The sequence below is a fragment of the Lissotriton vulgaris genome, chromosome 10, assembly GCF_964263255.1.
Source record: "Lissotriton vulgaris chromosome 10, aLisVul1.2, whole genome shotgun sequence".
NCBI classification, from domain to species: Eukaryota; Metazoa; Chordata; class Amphibia; order Caudata; family Salamandridae; genus Lissotriton; species Lissotriton vulgaris.
In genome coordinates, this window is record NC_141698.1 from 851,168,200 (window position 1) to 851,189,889 (window position 21,690).

General features: G+C 43.1%; 1 protein-coding gene across 3 annotated transcripts in view; it reads left to right on the forward strand.

Moving 5' to 3' along the window:
- The window catches only part of STEAP1 (STEAP family member 1), a 209,920-nt gene that overhangs the window by 33,777 nt on the left and 154,453 nt on the right, over positions 1-21,690 (forward strand). Inside the window, exon 1 of one of the 3 annotated variants that reach the window (XM_086941789.1) lies at positions 2,735-2,966. The exons of the other annotated variants lie outside the window; for them this stretch is intronic. The gene's annotated coding sequence lies outside the window, so the exon portion shown is untranslated. Of the gene's footprint in view, positions 1-2,734; positions 2,967-21,690 lie in introns of those variants that run through there. 3 annotated transcript variants of the gene reach the window in all.

A 21,690-nucleotide genomic window follows, 5' to 3' on the forward strand; every position in this document is an offset into this window, starting at 1 on the left:
CCTTCCATATTCACACCATGTCTGTCTCTATCTTGTCAAGGCATTCAAATAATGTCTTTGCTAATTTTTTCGTTTGCAATAAAAGAAAGTATTTACATACAACTAATGAGTCTATTTCATTTGTGTCATATTAAAAACCACTCAATACCACATAATTGCTAGACACATAATTCAACTCCACACCATGCCACATATTTCCACTACACAAATCCACTCCACATCGCACAATTCCACGCCACACAGTTACACAAATAACAATTCCAATCTAACTCACATAATACCACTCAAAGCACACTCCGTTACACAAGGGTAAAATACATTGCCATTTATAACGCCAATAGCTCTTACTCAAACAAATGCAAGATCTATTGCATTTCTAATGCGTGTTAAATTATTTTAGTCACTCTTGTGTGTTTAAAATGTGTCCTCAGGTAGCAGTAATTCATGTCCAATAGTACCCTTTCTTTTAGAAAATGGCAATCATATCTTCCTGTAATGTACATTAAAGCTAAAAAGGGTTTCTATGGCTGTTCTAAGTTCATTCACCTACTAGGAAGCACTGATTCTGTTGTATTAAAATGATATGCAGTGGTTAATTTTCAATTCAATTTACATTTCTTAATACAATGATGTGGCTGCCATCACTGTGCAGAAGAACGTTTTCTGTTGTTTATGCTATTGGTGTTGCCACTAATTGTTGAACTTTGATGTGGGCCTAGACCTGAAGAACCAGTTTGACTCATGTATGCATTGCTAAAATGTATTCATTTATGTGGGATGTTTGGAAAGTGTTCACAGCTATTCTTTGATGGTCTCAGTGATCCTTTGGGGTAAGGGTTATATATGAGGATTTTGGGGCAATGTATTATACTGATGGTTTGGAGAACAAGTCGATTGTCAATTGTCGGCAGCAATGGACAGTACTTTAGGTGAAAATATAAGATGACAAAGTTTTGAATGACCAAGAGCCTTATTTTGACTACAGCGGTCCATGTGACACCGTAGTGGTGATGGTGGTCCGTGAACCGCCAGACTGGCAGTCCACCCATCCTACTACGACTTGGCACTGCCAGACCATGAATGAACTTGCAATCTGGTGGGTAGTGTGCAGACGAGTTTGAAGGTGTGCCAGTAGGGCTCTGGCGTGGTGACTCGCTGCCGCACAGCCAAACTTGTAAAATGGCTGTAAGTGTCCTAAGAGTCTGGGTGAAAAGGAGAAGCCAGCCTTGAGCTTCAGACCAGGCAGTATTTACAAGTTATCTGCAGAAAGTTGAAATTAATACAGCGAGGTTAACCAGATACCAGTGAAAACAAGTAATGACAAAGCCAGTCTGTCTGTTACTGGCTACAAAATGTTGGCTTTGCCTATGTTTGTGAATGCTTTTTGTAAAAATTTTTATTTAAGTGCACATTGTGCAAGAGCAAAATGCCATCACTAATTGAGAGGGAAGCCAGTGGCTGAAGTCATAGACCAGTGTATGAACCAAGCTGGTTGAAAGATCCTATAAGTATGTATATGATGTAAATAATTTTGTTTAAATGAAAAAATCTTGGCTAACACCTGGCTTTAAAAAGTGTGTCTTTAAAGATCTTTGCTTTACAATTGCAGACACCAAATGTGTAGAACTGACCTGACTGCTTTTTATGGCCTTTAGCAGACAAAGGAAGATACTAAAATATTAGTACGTAGCCTATTCCAAGGCATTAGTACATTTTCAAATTATTTTGATTGTTGCATCTGTACACTGTTGGATGTGTGGACCTGAATATTTTTTCTGTACAATTCAGATTGCCATGTATCATAGAAATCTTCTCTTAATCCTGACAACCAGGGTGCAAGGGCTACGCCTTTAAATGGCAGGTATACTGTATCAATATGAACTAGATTTCAGGAATAGTTGCTACACGTATTGTCCCATTGAAATGCTATAGGTAATGACATATAATAACTATGTTGGGTGAAAAATGTTATGCAAAATGTGCGTACCAGCCAGTTTAAGTGAATTAATGTAATATTCACACTTGTGAATTGAGGACTTTAAACTTCTTCTCATCAAACTCTAGCTTCACATCTGCATTAGCTGAAATTCAATGGAACATAAACAACAACCAGGAGGGGTAAAAATATGCTGAACCGTTCTTCTCCCTACATTTGCTAGTGCATGTGGCTGTCACCTTGTCAGAAAAGAGTCCACACTAGAATGTTGCCAGCGGCGGTTTCTGTCCATGGGCGTCGGAGCTCTGCCCCCTTTTATTTCACCCCCAAGAAAGCCCATTTCCTAAATTAAAGGAAACTCTTTTAATTTGCTTCTTCTTAAAAACAAAAACCTCGCATATTTTGCTTAGGCCCCGGCCTGTGCATACAGACACTCACCCTGCTTGTTTGTTGCTGTGATGATGAGTCGTCATGACACACTGCAACAGACATGCCCAAAGTCTATATTATTTGCCGGGCTGATGACCTCTCAGCCCTGAGGCCTGTGAGGTCATCAGCTCGGCAAAGACATAGCATTGAAGACCAGTTTCCATCCCCTGATGACGTGGAGGTGAAATTAGCCCCAGGCATTCTAAACTGACGCCCCGGTGCGCTGGGGCTTCACGTCAGTCAGGGAGTGGACAGCATGGTCAATCTACCCTTTCCCAACTCGTCACAGGGGGGAGGGGCCTGTGACGAGTTGGGAAACGGTGTGGTTAGCTGCAGGCAGGAAGCCCGGAAATCGAGTCACCGCAGTTTGTCCTCAAGACTTTTGAAGACACATTGCACAGACTCGAGATGCCCGCTTGCACCATGCTGCAGGAGTGTGGCTACAATTTGAGCTCCAGTGTGGCTTCACTGGCAGCCAGGAGCAGACAAGGTGGGGCCCACTGAAGGTGAATGTGTCTGTGTCGGCGTGCCCTTTAAGTCCCATTCAATCCTGACGTTCCCTACAACTCCCAACCCTGTGAGTGCAGTGGAACAGACGTTGGTAAGTAAATAAAATAAAAAATGAGCTGCTGGGACTGGCTGGCTGCCAATTTGTTGATGAAGACGTTTATCGAGTTTAATTATGTATTTTATGACCTGGAAAGGTGACGTTTGAATGTGCACTGCTGGATTCATAACCAGCTCTTAAATTGCATATGACCTAGCAGTTTTCCAGTAAATCAATATCACTCCATAAAACACAACTCAGTGAGTGCACATTTGCCCTGGACTCCATCTCTGCGCTTAGAACCGGCGCCATGCTTCAGTGGGCACACTCTTGCAGTGGCCCGGCTGCCTCAGTCTTGTGCCGATTGCTTCTTTGCTTCTTTTGCTTATCTTGCTTGCCTCTTTGTTTTTGGGCGGTGATATCAATGCCTTGCTTACCATTCATCTCTTCACGTGGCAAGCTGGGCAGGAGCTTCAGAAGAATTAGGGTTTCACAATCTCAGCAATACTTGTCCTCAATCAGGGGAGGCCACGGTGGGCTTAAGCCCTGCCAGAGGTTCTGGATAACCACAGACACTATATGTACATCCAATTATTCTCAATAGAACTTATCTATGCCAGTGGTACTCATCTGACATATATTTGGCCCTTCTGTACCTATGTTGGACAGCCCTGTACTGGACCTACTGCGACAAGACAATAACACGGAGCAACGGGGATTGTAATGTTTTGGATGCTGGAGTGCGACTTAGGGGTGTGCATGCAGGCTCCAGACAGTCTCGTTATCATGGCAGAGTTATATCAAAATGCAAGGAGACAGAAACTTGTGGCACGGTTGAGAGAGGCCCAGGTAAGAGGGAGGCGAGGAAAGCAGGTTCATCCTTAGCTGGACTCTGGCATCACAGGAGGCACCTATGCATGCACACACTTACCAAGATGACACCATGAAACATATGGCGATGCACATGGGCAATGTGCATGCTTTACTATAAAATCGTAAAACTATCTTGTTTCCATTTCATAACAGTCAACCAATGTCTCAACGCATTTGTGAAGTGGAAAACCCTTCACTTAAATTGTAAGCATTTCCTAAAACACCCAGTCCCGAAAAAGAGCATAATCTCACAACAGTCTCCGAGAATCACAGACACATATTGGCCTGTAGGTAGTATGTAAGTGTGACATGGTGCATTCAAGAGGAATGCGGAATGCTGCTACCAAACAAGTTTACTTGATGTAGCATGGAGGAAGGGCATATAAAATCCTCAGCAGTGTGCTTCAGAAAGTAAACGTTCCCTTTGAAAACCTGCAGAACAGCAGCCTTGGTCGAGGTCTCCAGCCCCCTCGGAAGACAGGAATCGTCTTTCCAGTGCCTTATTCTAGGCATTTTGCTGGTTTGGACGGATGCACCCGCCCGTCCCCGAATCCACAGTTAACACATTATCGTGGATTTTCTAACCCAGACCCCAGACGACGTGTCGGAAATATCACCGGCTCTACGGGCCTTCACCTTCACATTCCTTAACAGCCCTGAAGAGTCACAGGTGTCTTGCCGGCATGACGAAACACGTGTCGGCTGGTCTTTTGCTTTTGATGTCACAAAGGAAGATCCAATACAATCTTTTGAATGAAAAAAGAGACGTTCAATTGTGTCCACTTTGTTTCATTTACTACCAATTGTTCTCTAAAATAAGCATGACACTCATTTACATCTCGCATAACGTGTGCACAGGAATTTTGTTGTAATTACTGAGTGGGCCCTTGCCGCTCTCTGCAGAGGTTTCGGGGTCTCCTCTGACCTGTTGCACCGTCTTCATTATTGTTGCTTTTTATCCTAACACACACCGCCACCAGTTAAGGCGCCATACTTCCTGCATGCGTCAAAACCCTCCACAGAACCCGCCGCCTTTGTCGAGGTATTTCACCCTAAAATCAAGCTAAACCTGTCCAATGGAGACGTGATCTTTAAGAAAGTGTAACTCCTGCACCATGATCTCGCTGTGGGATAAATAAACAGCATTATGGCGTGATCATTGGACCCTCAGACCCCTGGTACGTAGTAAAGTGGCTCTCCTGGACACAAATGCCGGTAAAGGACAGCATGGCTTAGCCGACAACTGAAATTCTATTATTAAGTGACTTGCTACAGACATCGACAAGGGGCTTAGAAAAAAGTATTATGTGGTCCTCAAACAGTAAGTACCATGCCTTCAGGCCGAAAAGACAGATCTGTTTTGAGATCGGACATTCCTCAGAGAGCAACCCTCACACTGACTGTTATCGAAACAGCAGCCTAACAGTAGAACAGGTCAACAGGCACTCTTTCATTCCTGCACAATTGGCCTTTATGATCTTACTATGCAACTGTACATTTCTAGCTCCTCTGCACGAAGGCGCTAGAAACAGAGGTGTAATTTAATAAACAAAGATGTTTCAATTCACTAAGGACAGCTACAGTAGTCTAAAGAGGCATGCCTCTCAGACATTCTGAGTTGATTTCCAGTTGCCACATCAGAAGTACTTTTTTAAGACACTATAATGTCTTAAGTGCTACGTGGACATCAATGCTTTGTTGCAATATCTTGCTGCCAATTACTTACTACGAAATTCATCATAGCTATTTCCAATTGACTTTTTGGGAATTAAAATGTATTTTTCGTGTTCTCATCACTAGGCTGGGTACCGTAAGTCTATGTTTAATTTGTAAGTGCATTGTGCCGGGCTGTGAATGCAGTCTTAGGGGATATGGGCTGGATCGGTGTGTCCAGTTTGAGGGGCTCGGTTGGAGCGGTGCATCTAGTTTTGCAGTTCACCTGTGCGTTTCAGTGTGTAGCTGAAGGCTTCTGGTACTGATAATGGAAGAAGGTGTCTATTTTCTGTAGACATATCACATAGAAAAGGCAGCTGCTTTTACCCTGCTGTGTGTACGTAGAATAAGGCGAGGATGGGGAATGAGTGTGTGGCGTCCTAGAAGTAGTACTGTGAGATATTAACTTCAGACAGAGCCTCCATGAAGGATGGCAGGGGCAACACTAGTACTTTAATTTCAGGGGGCCTGTGGCTCAGGACAGTGGTGGTTGTAAGGAGGGTCTGAGGGTAAAGTTAGAGATCAGGTAGGTGCCACCAGGGCCTAGAAAAACGCACAATGGGGTAAGACGGAGGAAGAGAAATGATGTGAAAACCATCACAAAGGGAGAAGGCAGGACCCTGCTGGAGTGAGCAGAATAGGAATGGAGTATCTGGTAGTAGGTGAAAGAGGTCTGAGGTGGATTTATGACAACGTTTAGTTGTACCGGCAGCAGGTTTCAGAGCAGAGCTTTGGGCACCAGACTCTTTCATTTACACAAATTAAGCAGTTTAACATGTCATAAATGACAACTGGCAGCGTGTAAGGAGACAGACATCACCTCTGCCACAGGCAGTGCCCCGCCCCCCAAATGGGTATACAATGGATCCTGTGGAAGCTAGAATTTAAGGAAACAACCTGATGCATGGTTGTGGAGTCAGGGAAGGGACTCGCACCAGGGTTGTCTAGGAAGGTATCTGGAGATTACTGCAGAGGTGAAGGCAGGGCCATGGTGGACCCTGAAGCAGAGTTTCCAGGACCTTGACCTTTAGTGCCAGAAGTCCCATCTACCCCATCCAAACCCCCCCTCCCCTGACCAAGCCTAGCCTCACCACTCACAAACTTCACCAGCCACCACTGTGTTGCCACTTGTCCTCTGTGGGATTTTCTGAGTATGTTCCAGCAGAAGGTGTTGGAATTCAATTAAAGTGGACTGGGCTTTTCCGGTTTATGTTGGCTAGAGATAAAGTCCAGAAAAGAGTTCTTTAATCAATTTGTTTCCACCACACACTCTCGCTGAAAATGAACGACATCACTGCATAATAGCAGCGAGAGCCAAGAATTTGGGAAGTTAGGATTCCCTGCCCATGGCATCCCAACTTTCCTTTTAAAACCCTGCAATAAATCCTGTTGCGTGCTTATCTAGGTTCCTGATCGATACTGTGACCTTATGCCCCTATTCGGCTATAAAGCCATTTGTTCCCTATATTGGCATAACCGTTCAAGTGCGATTTTCTGTAAAGTCATCTCTGGCCTCACACGAACAGAGCCACATTCCAGCATGACTCTCTGCTACTTCCTTTGCGACCAATTAGTGCAATGACAGAGCAGCAGTCACTATCTGATATTCCTAGATAACACTCCGAGTTCTTCAACAAGATAAAAACTTAGCAAACCTGGAAATCCCCGCTTGCTATGTTTTGATTAGTAATGGAACTCTAATGAGCAACTGATAACTGCCACTTCCTAGTGACATCTTTAATTGACGTCTTATGTCCAGCAAACTTGCGTCAAACCCGGCACCTGTCAGGTATAAATATTACCAACGTTGCCTTAAGCAATGCTAGCTGCTGTTGAGCGAGCGAACCTGTTGCTGATGCCAGCTGCCTGCATGACCCCGTGTTGGTAACAACTAGCACTCTGTCGCTGCAGCCTGCTATCCTGTGGTGGTGAAGCTGCTGATTACCATTATCGCCGCTAAAGCGCGACCTATGGTGCAGTACGCTTGAGGAGCCGTGCAGCCGTCCTCTGCGAAGACATCCAGCCCAGCTGCCCGCGGACGCTGTCACCCCTCCTTCCTCGACGCGCTGAGAGAAGCCGCTGCCTTTCTCGTGCAGAGAAATCCAGTCCCGGCGCTTCCGGTTTACCCTCGCGGGTGACTGGGATATCGAGAGAGACCCCTGAAGGAGATACCAATCCTCCATCATTCTATTCAGAGGTATGGTGTTGACTAAACCCTTAGACGAGAATTCTTGAAACAAACCTTGGCAAAACCAACTTAACTTAAGCTACTTACTTACTCCCCTTCTCACGTGTTAGGCTTAGGTCAGGCACACTGGGGTAGGCTTAGTTAGAAGCACCAGTTGAGTATGGTAGCCTAATGTATATGACTGTATATATGTTTTATTACTTTTAAACCATTGTATGGCTAAGAAACCATATCAATGCTTTTACAGTTCTATTTCGCAATTCTTATCTTACTGTACGTACTTTTTATAATAACAGTTATTGCAATTGTGGCAATTCATTTCTCTTGTACGAGAAGAAAGACTGTTCAATAAATGTTAACCTTTATTGATACACGCCCGTCTCTCTATTCTCTACATACTGTGAAAGTAAACTGCACCAGACTGACTGAATGAAATCTATGTCTATTGTTTCACACGACCCTAGAGATCGACTCTTGATCTGAGGAGCAAAGTTGTCATGTTGCACGGTTGTTGGAAAACTGAATCCCTTCTTGTCTGTGCCAAGGAAGCTGATCACTTCCTATGCAGAGAAGAAAGTTTCCAGTGACCTCTGAGCTAGTTGGTAACACAACCTAATTAAGTTTAGCATAGTCAGTGGAGGCCTGGAATATAAGCAGTTCCACGTTGATACTACTGTTTATGTTATTCCAATGCGCAGGGCCTAGTGGGAAACTAGGAACTACACTACATGGCGCCCTAACGTTTGGTAAGGCGATAAACTAACGCAAGACTTGTAGAGTAACTCAGTCGTGCATATTTCACACCCCTTTCTCCCGTAAATACTCCAATAGACGTCTGGAGTGGGTGAAAGGTTAAAATCCGCCCGACCTTAGTAGGAAGAGATTCCTATGTAAAGCTCTGGTTTATTCAACGTTGAAGGATACAGTGTTCCAAAATATTGTGCATCTAATCTTTGTCTCCTTGGAGACCTACTCTGCAAAAACTGCATTTATAGAATGTCAGTAGAAAATAACGGAACCACTGGGGCCGCAGCAGATGCGACTCAGCAAGGTCCCGAATACACAGACCCGGATGCAATAATCATCCCGGTCCAGTTAAGAAGATCTATAACTTTAAAACTTATAGAACACGGACTGACACCTCAAGGTGGTACAGTAATTTTCGTGATAGAGGCTCACGAGTATCGGCAGACAGAGGTATTCTATTCATGGATAAACTTTCCAGCGGTAAACGCTATAACACAAGAGTTTCACTATTACAAAATAGAGGAACCTCCGGGAGAGTACGCTCCTTTCGAGGAGATTGAAATCCCACTTAAATTTCAAGAGCACCTGCTCTGGTTTAATGGCGCCCTAAAACACAATGATCACATAACCAGGCTCGGTCCACTAGGTAGACCAGGAGCCACGTGGCCGGTTCTAGCCAGCTACACACCACATCCTGACATTGTAAGAATGTCTAGAGAAGAGCTGTTAGAACAGCTAAACACATTAATAAAAATACATAGGCAATTGGTCCAATATGTAATACGGACTGCAACAGTCCAGCCAGCTGTTAATTCACACCAGCTGACACCTCATCAGGGGAACACAAATAAAATTACACCACAGAACATACAGTCATGTCTTGGTAAAACACCCGTAAAACGGGAACAAATTCCTTTCTGGTTAGCCCAGAAAATCACTCAAATAGAGGCAGTATTTCCTGATACTACCCCTATTGAGAAACACAGAATCTTGACCATCTGCCTTCCTATGGGAATCGCACCACACGTGGAGGACTGCGACACTTGGGGTACAGTCTTTGCTTCCATTTACACAAAAACACACGGTGTTCCGTCTATGGCGGTAATACCAGAAGTGTTAAAACAGATTCAAAATGAATTCGGTCCAGAGCCCGCTTTAAATCTAGGTATGAAATTACTGAAAGACTTCAAGCAGGTCACGGCTATATTATTAGCCAACATTAAAGGAGAAGCAGCATCTGTGGCGATTCGCCAGAAGTTGAGGGAAACAGATATAAAAGATCCTGTTGAGCTAGCAAAAATCATAGAAAAATGCTATGAAGAATTAGGTAGAGACAGCTTGGGTGGAAAACCAGTTAAGCCCCAACTGCTCGAAAATCCTGAAAAATTATTTATTAAAAATAATTTAAACACTCCTAAAAAGAGCTGGGATGGAAATAAACAATCCACTCCCAAGGAAAAAGTTTTCCAGTCCAGAGGAAGGTCTCCTCGACGGAGGGAAAGAACTCCGACTCGAGAACGCCAGTCTCCCCAACGGGAGCCCTCTGAGAAAAGATATAACCTTAGAAATAGGGATAATCTGAAAAAACCTGATAGATATCAAAGTATTGATACACGTCCCTCTCGATCTCTTCCACAGAATTCGGAAAGAAGAGGACGGTCAGACCCAGGAGAGCACACCAAGTCCAAAGACAAGGAACCTGCTCAAAATAAGAAATCTCAATTTCAGAAAAAGAAGGTAGCCAGTATTAGAGTAATCAACCATGCCGAGAATACTGAGGACACAGTTGAAAAACGGGGAGTGGGCATTGACAATGTTGGACAGTGCAGCAGAGATCAGTATAGCGCGCAAGACCTTGATGAGTCATCTGGAGACAGTGGACACGAATGAATACATTCAGGTTGAAACTGCCGATGCCAGACTTAGCGAGCCCCATAAAATATACGAAATAACATTGCGTATGGAGGGTGATAAGACTAGGAAAATTAAGGGTCTATTTTGGGATAAGCTCTCAAAAGGCTATGATATTCTGTTAGCTGAAAAAGATTGGCCCCCGGAGTTTGTCAGAGAGTGCCCTCGTGGCGAAGAAGTGATTATGCCTGCCTTCTCGAATCACATTCCGATTCATAAAAAATACACATATGCAAAGAAATGGGCAGTAGCCCAGGCACCTGCATTGTATAAAAATCATGTAGGATGGGATGAGGACTCAACGCCTCACAAAATCCAACTAAAAAGTGAACCAACTGCCCAACGGCAGTATCCCATAAAGCAAGAAGCTAAACAACAGGTCAGGGAGATCTTAGATCAACTTAAGTACCAGGGGGTGATTGAAACATGCACCTCTCAAATGAACAATCCTTTGTTTCCTGTCTCCAAGCCAGACAATTCATATTGTCTAGTTTTGGACTACAGACATCTTAATACATGTTGCAAAACTTTTGCAGTACAAAACTCGCATAGTGCAGCCCTAATGAATAACATAGTTAGGAAAAAATATAAAACGACATTAGACATTTCTAATGGTTTCTTTTGTCAAAACATTGCACCAGAAAGCAGATACTTGACCGCTTTCTCCGCATTTGTGTCGCAGAAAAAATTCTGTCGACTCCCACGGGGGTTCAAGAACAGCCCAGGACTATTCTCAGCTTGGGTAACAGAGTTACTACAAATCTATGATGATGAAGCATTGTCTTACGTAGATGATATTTATCTCACAGACGACGACTTGGATACTCACTTGAAAAGAGTGAACACCATTATACTTGGGTTCGCAGCAGAGGGTTACAAATTCAACTTTAAAAAGTCCCGAATTGCCCATCTGACAGTACTATTCTTAGGGTACGAATTATCAAGTGAAGGGAAAAGCCTAGCGGACAACTTCTTAGAGAAGTGCGCTGTACTCCAAGCTCCAAAAACGCTGAAGAATTTACAATCCATACTAGGTTTTCTGAATTTCGGAAGAACTTACATCCTAAATTACGCAGAGAGGGTTAAACCTCTCTACGAACTAAACAAACCTGATTTAAAACAAATCAATTGGACTCAAAAACACACAGAACTTTTGAGATCATTACAAACAGACATGTTAGCAAAAACAAAATTAGATACACGTGACAACACACGTGATCTTGTAATCCGAGTCATCCCAGGAAGATGCGGATTCACATACCTACCCTCTAATGAGGGAGAAAAGGTACCAATTTCAATTAAATCTCACTTGTACACACAAGCAGAGAAAACATTCAGTCACACAGAAAGAACTGTGAACGCAGTGCAAATCGCATTAGCAAATGAAAGAGAACTAGCACACGGCAAACGGATTAATATCCTTACAGCGGAATCCGCCGTCGAAGCGCTATTCAGCCCAGTAAACCTGCCTACAGTGTCACTGGATCCGAAATGGATACAGTGTATAGATTCTCTAGGAGCGGAAGATGTGAAATACTATTTCGCCCCGCAATACGAAGAACTGAATGATTTAGAATATGAAGAAGAATATCCTCTGCCAATCGAAATCCTGCCTCTCCCACAATACGCATGTATAATCTATACAGATAGCTTTGTACAGCATTTCAACATAGAGAGAAAATCCTACGATGCAGCATGTGCGATCATTAAAGGTCGTTGGCTGTGCGGTAAATTTAGACCGAAAATAACAAAAACTGAATCAGTAAAGTACTGTTCGGTTCAAAGAACTGAAATCAGATCTTTAAAGATGGCGCTCGAAAATGCAGAACGCGAATTCCCCACACTTATCGTGTGCGATTCTCATTTTTGCGTCAATTCTTACAACAATAAACTGCAGAGTTGGATCGAAAACGACTACAAAGATGACACAGGTGCCACAATAAAGCATAAATTGCTTTGGGAACAAGTAGCTCTTTTACACAAAGAACTACAAAAGACTCACGTGATTCACGCACAGAGTCTTCGGCGTGATGGCGTTCACGTTGCAGGGAATTCATTGGCTAATACAGCCACCGCGGAAGCAACTAACCCGGCTTCCGTAGCCACAAAAAAGCGTACAGATAAGTACATAGACGGGGAAACCATGCTGGCAGTAAAAACGACCGTAAAAGGCGACTGTGCAGCATTACCCGTAAACTATCCACTCAATTATGCATACATAATCGATGCAAACTCCGTTCCTTTTGCTCGAATCCCTGGAGTGGGGGATAGAGTAATTCCAAACATGAACAGGAGAATATTTTTAATAGCAGACGCACATATGGGTTTGGGTCTTAGGCACAGAAAGATCAAGGAATCACTGACTGAATTACAATCAGTATTCTGGTGGCCGGGAATGAATGTGGAACATCAAATATATGCAAACAATTGTGAAAACTGCAATAGGGATCGCAGTAGCGAACCTTGCTACCGGCTACCAATCAGAAAGAGCGTAACGCTGCCTACACCCCATCCTGCGTCCTATTAATAGTTAAGACGAAAAGCACTTAAAAAATGAGGTCCCCAGCGCTCGGCTGACGCCAGAACGGTTATAAAAGATTTGCGAGTCTTTATCGGCACATACGCAATTACCACGTTCCATTCTGACCAGGGTCCTGCTTTCAGCTCTCGAGCCTATAAGGAGGCCATGGCCAGCATGGGAATTGGGTTGCGGTATTCTTGTCCGTCGCATCCCGAAGGGAATAGCGTGGTAGAAAGAAAAAACCGTGACATAAAGCAATCTATAACAGCGAAGGTATTAGGTTCAGGCGCTGGGTGGGTCAAACATTTAATAAGTGTCCAGACTAGTCTTAACAACATGCCAAGAAATTCTCTAAAAGGTTTCAGCCCATACGAACTATTGTTCGGAATTAGAATGAACGTTCAGGACCTCGATAGTCAGATGTCAGTGGTACAAGAAGAAACAAAGCACTTTGATGTAAAGGATCGTTTGGCTGTTTTACAGGAACTGAATGAAACAAGAAAATCATTAAGCAACATAAAGTTAAAGCAACAGCCAAGTACCACTGACGAGGCACCACCCGCAACAGCCCCAGCAAGGCCTGTCTGGATTCCAAAGATTGGGGATCTAGTCAGAGAAAAGATCGCGGTTAAGAAGGAATTTGGGCCTTCTTACAGAAAAGCAGTACCTGTCTTAGCAGTCACCGGAACAAGATCAGTTGTGCTACCTCCCCTTGCTGGTAAAAAGGAGAACAGAATCGTGTCCATCGATCTGGTAAAACCACAAGCATGTGGCCTATAATCAACAGTAGGCCCAGTGGACTCCCAAGAAACAACAGAATACCCAAACTTGCAACAATCCAAGAGGTTCAAACTGAAAGACTCATCACATTCGATCAGCCTGCAGTGCACAATGAAGGACTATGCAATACAGCCATGGAACTCGTGCCTCTTTAAACACAGATTGAAACAGTTCGTCAAGAAACAACACCAGTCTACAATGATGTGGCATCAGAAAGTGCTACCGAAAGACAGATTGAAAGATCAATCCCATCAATTGACAGAACTGCCACTGGTTATTTCATCAACTTCGACAACTTCTCTGAAGATCAAAATGAGCCCGAAGTGATGCCAGAAACAAAAAAATCTTTTAAAGAAAAAGCAACGGAACTCTTTCATCAACTGAAGGAAATCTACCTAATTTCCCCTTGGCTAGAGTTCTGGTTCGGTCTAGGTGTATTTTTCCTCCTGCTTTGGCTCATCATGGTACTGTGTTTGGGAAAATTCATTGAGGGAAAATATATTACAATGGACACAGCAAGTCAGAACATCAACCTAGTCCTGAAACCACACAGATCATCCCACGTGAAGAAAAGAGAACTGTCAACAGTAAATGTCACAGCAATTCCAATACCTGGTGGGGTAGTATGGGAGAAAACAGACTATGAGATCTATGGTCCGGTCGAAATCCTGAAGTATCCTCATCAACTAAAGGTTTCCTTGAGTGACTTTGTGACTCCTAGTACATTCTCTGATGATTGGGACTTTAACAGTATTAATGACATGATGTCTGATTTAGTAATGTCAGCTAGATTCACAGATCATGATTATTTACAAGGTTCATCTAGTTATGAGCAGTTATTCTGTTACACCCACTATGGGGATCATTACTTGCATAAATCTGCTCAGCCTAGAAATGTTTTTATGTATAATCAATGGGAACATTGTTCTACACCACCTAAAAGCAGTTCTAAAGCATTTTTTGAGAAATTCAAATATTTTTCAGGTTTTAACACAAGTAATGCAGAAACGTTTTATTATAAACTGTTAGATAAAACAGGAATGAAAACGATGCTGACAAATTCTAAATTGATATATTCAGAAGCATTTTATGACAAAATGATGACATTTGGTTTTGATTATTGGAAAAATAATATTGAAACGAAAACAATTTGGGGTACAAAAGATTGGCAGGTGCAAGGCATAGAAGCACTGTTTAGAACCTGCATGATACCAGAACAAATGTTATTTTTAAATGACACAGTACACCAAACATCCTGTCTTGGCCTAGCTAAGAACAAAGACCTTAAAACACCGTCTATACCAAAGCCAATACCTGAAAATGCAACAGCTGATAATGAGTTAGACGTGTCACAAATTTTAAATTTCAACAGAACACATCCTGATTGGAAAAAGTGGTTAATCTGGCCTACAGACACAAATAGCTGTCAAGATAGATTCCTGAACAAAACACAGGGTTTAAAAATGACCAGATTAGACTCAAGATACTCCCAGAGACAGCATCCAGGGATTATAACAACATACAGTGTAGGGAAACTCTGCCTAGAATGGCTAACTACATCCACACTGGCTGAAATTAAGCAACACTTGTCTTTATTAAAAGATGGTGCTGATTTGCGCGATTTCATTCTTGGACCACGCAAGCAGCGTCAAAAGCGTTTCATAGCGACCAGCATCTATGCTGCTTACAACGAGGCTTGGAAAGTAAAGCAAATTGAAACTGCTGAAAAAATACGAGAAATTGATCGTATTAATTTGGAAAAATCACTTTCTGTGGTAGACAATGGGTTAATGACTCTGTCTTCCAGAATATATTCGTTGGACAATATTGTATCCTCTGCCTTTGATGTGATAGACAGAGATTTGCTAATGTTACAACATGGCCAGTCTCAATTACGCTCTATTATAGAACTAGGCTGGACGCTGCAAAATCTTCGTTCAGGCTATGTGCCTTGGCGTTTAATAAACACAACGTCATTATTTTCCATTTTTAACCTTACTGATAAACAGATCAGTTTGGCACAGAAAGGAGCAGACTATACAATCTTGAGCCTCGAGAAAATCGAGAGATTACCATTGACAATGTCAGAGAGTCCTGTCATTGAATGGATAATACACGGAATTATCACAATTCCGATAACAACTTTCCGATTTAAAAAGTGCCTTGAATACATACCTGCTGGCCAGTATGAACAATTGGGTAAGGGATATGTAAAATCTATATGGAGATTACCATACACTCATTCTTGCTATAGTGACAGCGACAAAAATGTATTTCTTAGTGGTGAGAATTGTAAACATTCACTAAGCGGTATACTTTTGTGTCAGGGTATTAATTTACACGGAGCATGTGATGGAAATTCAAACAACCTTTCATGCCACCAGCTAGTCACACCTGCAACTCAGATAGAGCCCTTCTTTATGCAACTCGCAAACGGGAGTTACATTCTAAGAACGGATCACAGGTGCTGTGGCCTCGCGCCAGGGAAAAGTTATCTAGTACAAGTAACGTCCATGGTCAAATGTTGTATGCAAGCATTGTTCCCGAGCGGGCCTCCAGACATAGTGACTCCCCTCTGGCCTCGTCTGAATCTCTATTCTATATGAATTGATACATTAAGCAAAATGAAATCTGTGCTTTTACAGACAACAGTGCCTATAAGGTCATCTAAAGAGACGTATGATCTTCTAGTCGCAAGGACGGCTACTGAGGTCCATGACCTTTTATCAACAAATTGCCCCGTGCATTTCTTAGAAATGTTGAGCCAACTCCTTAACATGTCTAGTGCAACAAGCATCCCAGGCATATTTAAGACAGTCTTTACGAGACTGCTAACACCCTTCCAGGCAATTTTGGGAATCTTTCCTAATTTTGTGCACTCCATTTTTGGTGGTATTCCACTATTTTTGGGACTCATCGCAGGGATTCTATTTTTGATCCTCCTGCTTCGATATGGCAAGCCTCGGCTCAGACATAGCTCCCATGGGAATGGAAGAGACAATCCTAGCAATGCGCTACAGGGACAGGATAACTAACGTCCTCGGATTGGCCAGGCTGAGAGATCTAAACATGACCTGGTTCCTTTCATTCAGACCGATATGGCAAAATTGCATTTTACCTGTGCTACGGTGTATGCTTTGCGGCGATGAATGCGTGTTGGACATCTGTCTTTCACTTCCATCAGCAGTACCAATGGACGTCGATACTTTGCTCAGTCCAATAACGGCTCACGCATTGTGTTGTCCCCAGCGGCTACCAATCCTGATGACGGCATTCGTGGAGACTCCTGTACTACAGCCAAGTGGTAACAGTGGAGCGAGTGACAAAAGCAACATCATCCAGGTACAACGTTCTGTGAGCATTGCTGGTCCTGCCTTCGATGACAGCAATCATTCTCACACCTGCCAAGTTTCAGCGCTATCTAATTTGGTTGAACTATCACCTGATTTTGTAGACCAATTCTTTGCGAGCCTGTCTGATACGATGTTCTCACCCACAGAGAAACAATAACTTTTTTAGAAGCTTTCCGACACACAGTGTTCCCATGAACTCTGAATTCGGCCTTCAGTTTTGATCAACAAAAAACTGCCAGGAGCTTTGGAAATCTATTTTTCTTTGAATTGGACAATTTTTAAAATATTGACCCTCTCTTTTTGGCACGAATAATTCTTTGCTTAACGTAAAAACTATTCTTAGAGAACAGAAGCTTCACACTTCTATTTCTAAAAACACATCTAGAGACATAACAACATAACACCAGCCTCTAGCACACATGTTATTACAATGCATTTTTATGTGATGATTTATCTCGCTTTTCTTCTGTCAGAGATACTTCATGTGTAATTCCTTTTGCATAATCGTTCATTGATTTCATATGCAATACCTTTTGAATGATTTCTATGCTTTAAAAAACGTACAGTACCTAAATTCCATGTATTACAAGTACGCCTATTTCGAATGCATTTATGTATTTTGGGGTGGGCAATGTTACACATGCATCTTATTGCTTAGTTTTAGTAATTTTGATGGACATTAACCCGTGGAGTGGGTGTTGCGTGCTTATCTAGGTTCCTGATCGATACTGTGACCTTATGCCCCTATTCGGCTATAAAGCCATTTGTTCCCTATATTGGCATAACCGTTCAAGTGCGATTTTCTGTAAAGTCATCTCTGGCCTCACACGAACAGAGCCACATTCCAGCATGACTCTCTGCTACTTCCTTTGCGACCAATTAGTGCAATGACAGAGCAGCAGTCACTATCTGATATTCCTAGATAACACTCCGAGTTCTTCAACAAGATAAAAACTTAGCAAACCTGGAAATCCCCGCTTGCTATGTTTTGATTAGTAATGGAACTCTAATGAGCAACTGATAACTGCCACTTCCTAGTGACATCTTTAATTGACGTCTTATGTCCAGCAAACTTGCGTCAAACCCGGCACCTGTCAGGTATAAATATTACCAACGTTGCCTTAAGCAATGCTAGCTGCTGTTGAGCGAGCGAACCTGTTGCTGATGCCAGCTGCCTGCATGACCCCGTGTTGGTAACAACTAGCACTCTGTCGCTGCAGCCTGCTATCCTGTGGTGGTGAAGCTGCTGATTACCATTATCGCCGCTAAAGCGCGACCTATGGTGCAGTACGCTTGAGGAGCCGTGCAGCCGTCCTCTGCGAAGACATCCAGCCCAGCTGCCCGCGGACGCTGTCACCCCTCCTTCCTCGACGCGCTGAGAGAAGCCGCTGCCTTTCTCGTGCAGAGAAATCCAGTCCCGGCGCTTCCGGTTTACCCTCGCGGGTGACTGGGATATCGAGAGAGACCCCTGAAGGAGATACCAATCCTCCATCATTCTATTCAGAGGTATGGTGTTGACTAAACCCTTAGACGAGAATTCTTGAAACAAACCTTGGCAAAACCAACTTAACTTAAGCTACTTACTTACTCCCCTTCTCACGTGTTAGGCTTAGGTCAGGCACACTGGGGTAGGCTTAGTTAGAAGCACCAGTTGAGTATGGTAGCCTAATGTATATGACTGTATATATGTTTTATTACTTTTAAACCATTGTATGGCTAAGAAACCATATCAATGCTTTTACAGTTCTATTTCGCAATTCTTATCTTACTGTACGTACTTTTTATAATAACAGTTATTGCAATTGTGGCAATTCATTTCTCTTGTACGAGAAGAAAGACTGTTCAATAAATGTTAACCTTTATTGATACACGCCCGTCTCTCTATTCTCTACATACTGTGAAAGTAAACTGCACCAGACTGACTGAATGAAATCTATGTCTATTGTTTCACACGACCCTAGAGATCGACTCTTGATCTGAGGAGCAAAGTTGTCATGTTGCACGGTTGTTGGAAAACTGAATCCCTTCTTGTCTGTGCCAAGGAAGCTGATCACTTCCTATGCAGAGAAGAAAGTTTCCAGTGACCTCTGAGCTAGTTGGTAACACAACCTAATTAAGTTTAGCATAGTCAGTGGAGGCCTGGAATATAAGCAGTTCCACGTCGATACTACTGTTTATGTTATTCCAATGCGCAGGGCCTAGTGGGAAACTAGGAACTACACTACAATCCCATCTCACTGTGTTAGAAGAATCCCTGCCTGCCGGAGGAACATTCGAAGAACTATTCCTAATTCTGTCGGACTCTTTTCTCTCCATGACATGATTCAAGGAACTGGGGAAGGGTCATTTTGTCTGACTTTGCCTATGCGGTAGGTAAATATTTTTTATTTGGTTCAAAAAACACATATAATTTCAGCAAGTTATACAAATATATAATTCAATAATAAATGTAATAAAATAATACATTATAATGCCATGTAATCAATGTATAATAGGAGCACATTTTAAAACCAAAGACACTGCTCCTATTAAATACATTTGGTTCAATAAAGTGAATAGACATTTTAATGACTTACTATAACAAAAAATAGTCATATAATAACATTTAGCAATCAAATCATAAAAAACAATAGTTTGACAAAAAAAAAAAAATTATTTCCCCACAATCTTACGTAGTTTAACAGAGGCTGCAATGTACCTATACACTGTTAGGCGTACCATTTCAGATTGCAGCAGTTGGAGATGTACCAGGGCAGATCTACATTGCCTAATATTTAAGTTAATATGCAGAGGGACAAGTATAGCTTTTCTAGGTTCCTTATACAGGCCACAATAAAAGCAAAAGTGTAGCTGAGACTGGACACAATTCGAATCACATAGGCAGACTGCAAGATCCTTATCACAAAAGGCTGTAGATGGATTATCAACCAATAGATGGTACATATTGAGGCGAAATTTTACCAAATAGAAATGATATGTAGTGAGAATAATGAGCAGGTACGGTTCAATGTGTCTGGTTGTTATCATCATGCTATATGACCTCACCAACTTCATACCACTCTCCCCTTTCTTTCGTCATATGGTCCATTAATTATTTTCTGACAATTATTTTTACATGCCTTGATATAATTTGGGATTATCAAAAAGTTCTTGTCGCCCAATCAAGTGAAACTGGGTCTTAACATATTTCACCCACTGGATGTCACCAGCCTTGTCTGCATCAAGCAGTCATTTATTGCCACTTTAGTCGTTGTTGTTTCAGGTCGACACCAAATGGAGACCTGTAACATAGTGGGGGCTACTTTAACAATATCTCTCAATTGAGTAAATCCAGCTCTTCGTGGCATATAGATGCCGGTATACTCCCAGGTAATCGCAATAATTTGCCTTAAAAAATATTTTCAACAGTTTGCAATGATACCAGGTCCTGAATTCCCCAAATGCCTACCCCATATGGTCTATGCTTATATTTGGACCAACAAGCAAAGGATCACTGTCTTACCTTGATTCTATAGTGTCTGGAGTCTAGGAGGACTGAGACTGCCCATTACCCTAAGAGGCTGCTGATTAGTTAACCAGTTGTGCGAATGCCCCTCCAACTAACTTGATGAGGACTGGGACCTTTAATGCCAATCCAAAATATATAATTTTTGTAACTATGAAGTAACACTACGCTCCTGTATCAATACGCAGAATTGGCAGATAGGGATGTCCACTATTTGGCCCGATTCATGCAGGCTCGAAAGGTACAAAGAGGGAGAGCGACCGGGGAGCTACTTTAGCTACTTCCTAAGCACACCTATATAGTCATGTTTTACCATTACCTCTGACCAAATAGAGAACTGTCGGGGCGGGCGGGGGCCGGGGCGGGCGGGGACCCAGAAGCCTGATTGCTCCCGGACAAGGTCGGGACGGGCTGCTAGTTAAGAATAAAAGAGTTAAAGGGAAGTGCTGTGAGTGACAAACCAATAGGCTCTGGGCCCCTGATTTCTTTTAGCTCAGGAACGAACAGCCCTCAACTCCTGATTCCTCTCTGACTTGAACAATTTTTGTTTATTTGACTTAGTCACAGCGGCGGCCAACATAGGTAAGCGAGGTAGGGCACGGCACGACAGGGGGGTCAACAGACGACGGAATATGTATTATTTATTTATTTAATTACTAGCAGCCCGTCCCGACCTTGTCCGGGAGCAATCAGGCTTCAGGGTCCCTGCCCGCCCCGGCCCCCGCCCGCCCCGACATTGTCCGTGGGTCCCCCGTAGTAGCAGCCCATCCTGACCTTGGCTTCAGGGCCCCTGCCCGCCAGAAATTGTCCGTGGGTCCCCCAGAGCCTTACCTCATCCGTCGCACCTCCCCGCGCTCCTGAGTTCACCGGTCCGCTGCTCCTCGCTGCTCCTCGCTGCTCCTCCCCGCCTGTCCGCCGCTCCTCTCCGCTCCTCCCAGCCTGTCCGCCGCTCCTCACCGCTCCTCCCCGCCTGTCCGCCGCTCATCCCCATGCTCATGTCCGCCGCTCCTCCTTGCGCTCCTGGACGTCGCTCCTCCCCGCGCTCCTGATGTCAGCACGCACGTCGCGGCCGGCGCTACTTCCATGGGACTACTTTTTTTCCCGTAAATTTTTTAAATAACGTATATTTTTTAAATTTATATAGCCTATGTCCATCTGCACACCCTGACAATTTCAACGATGTATCG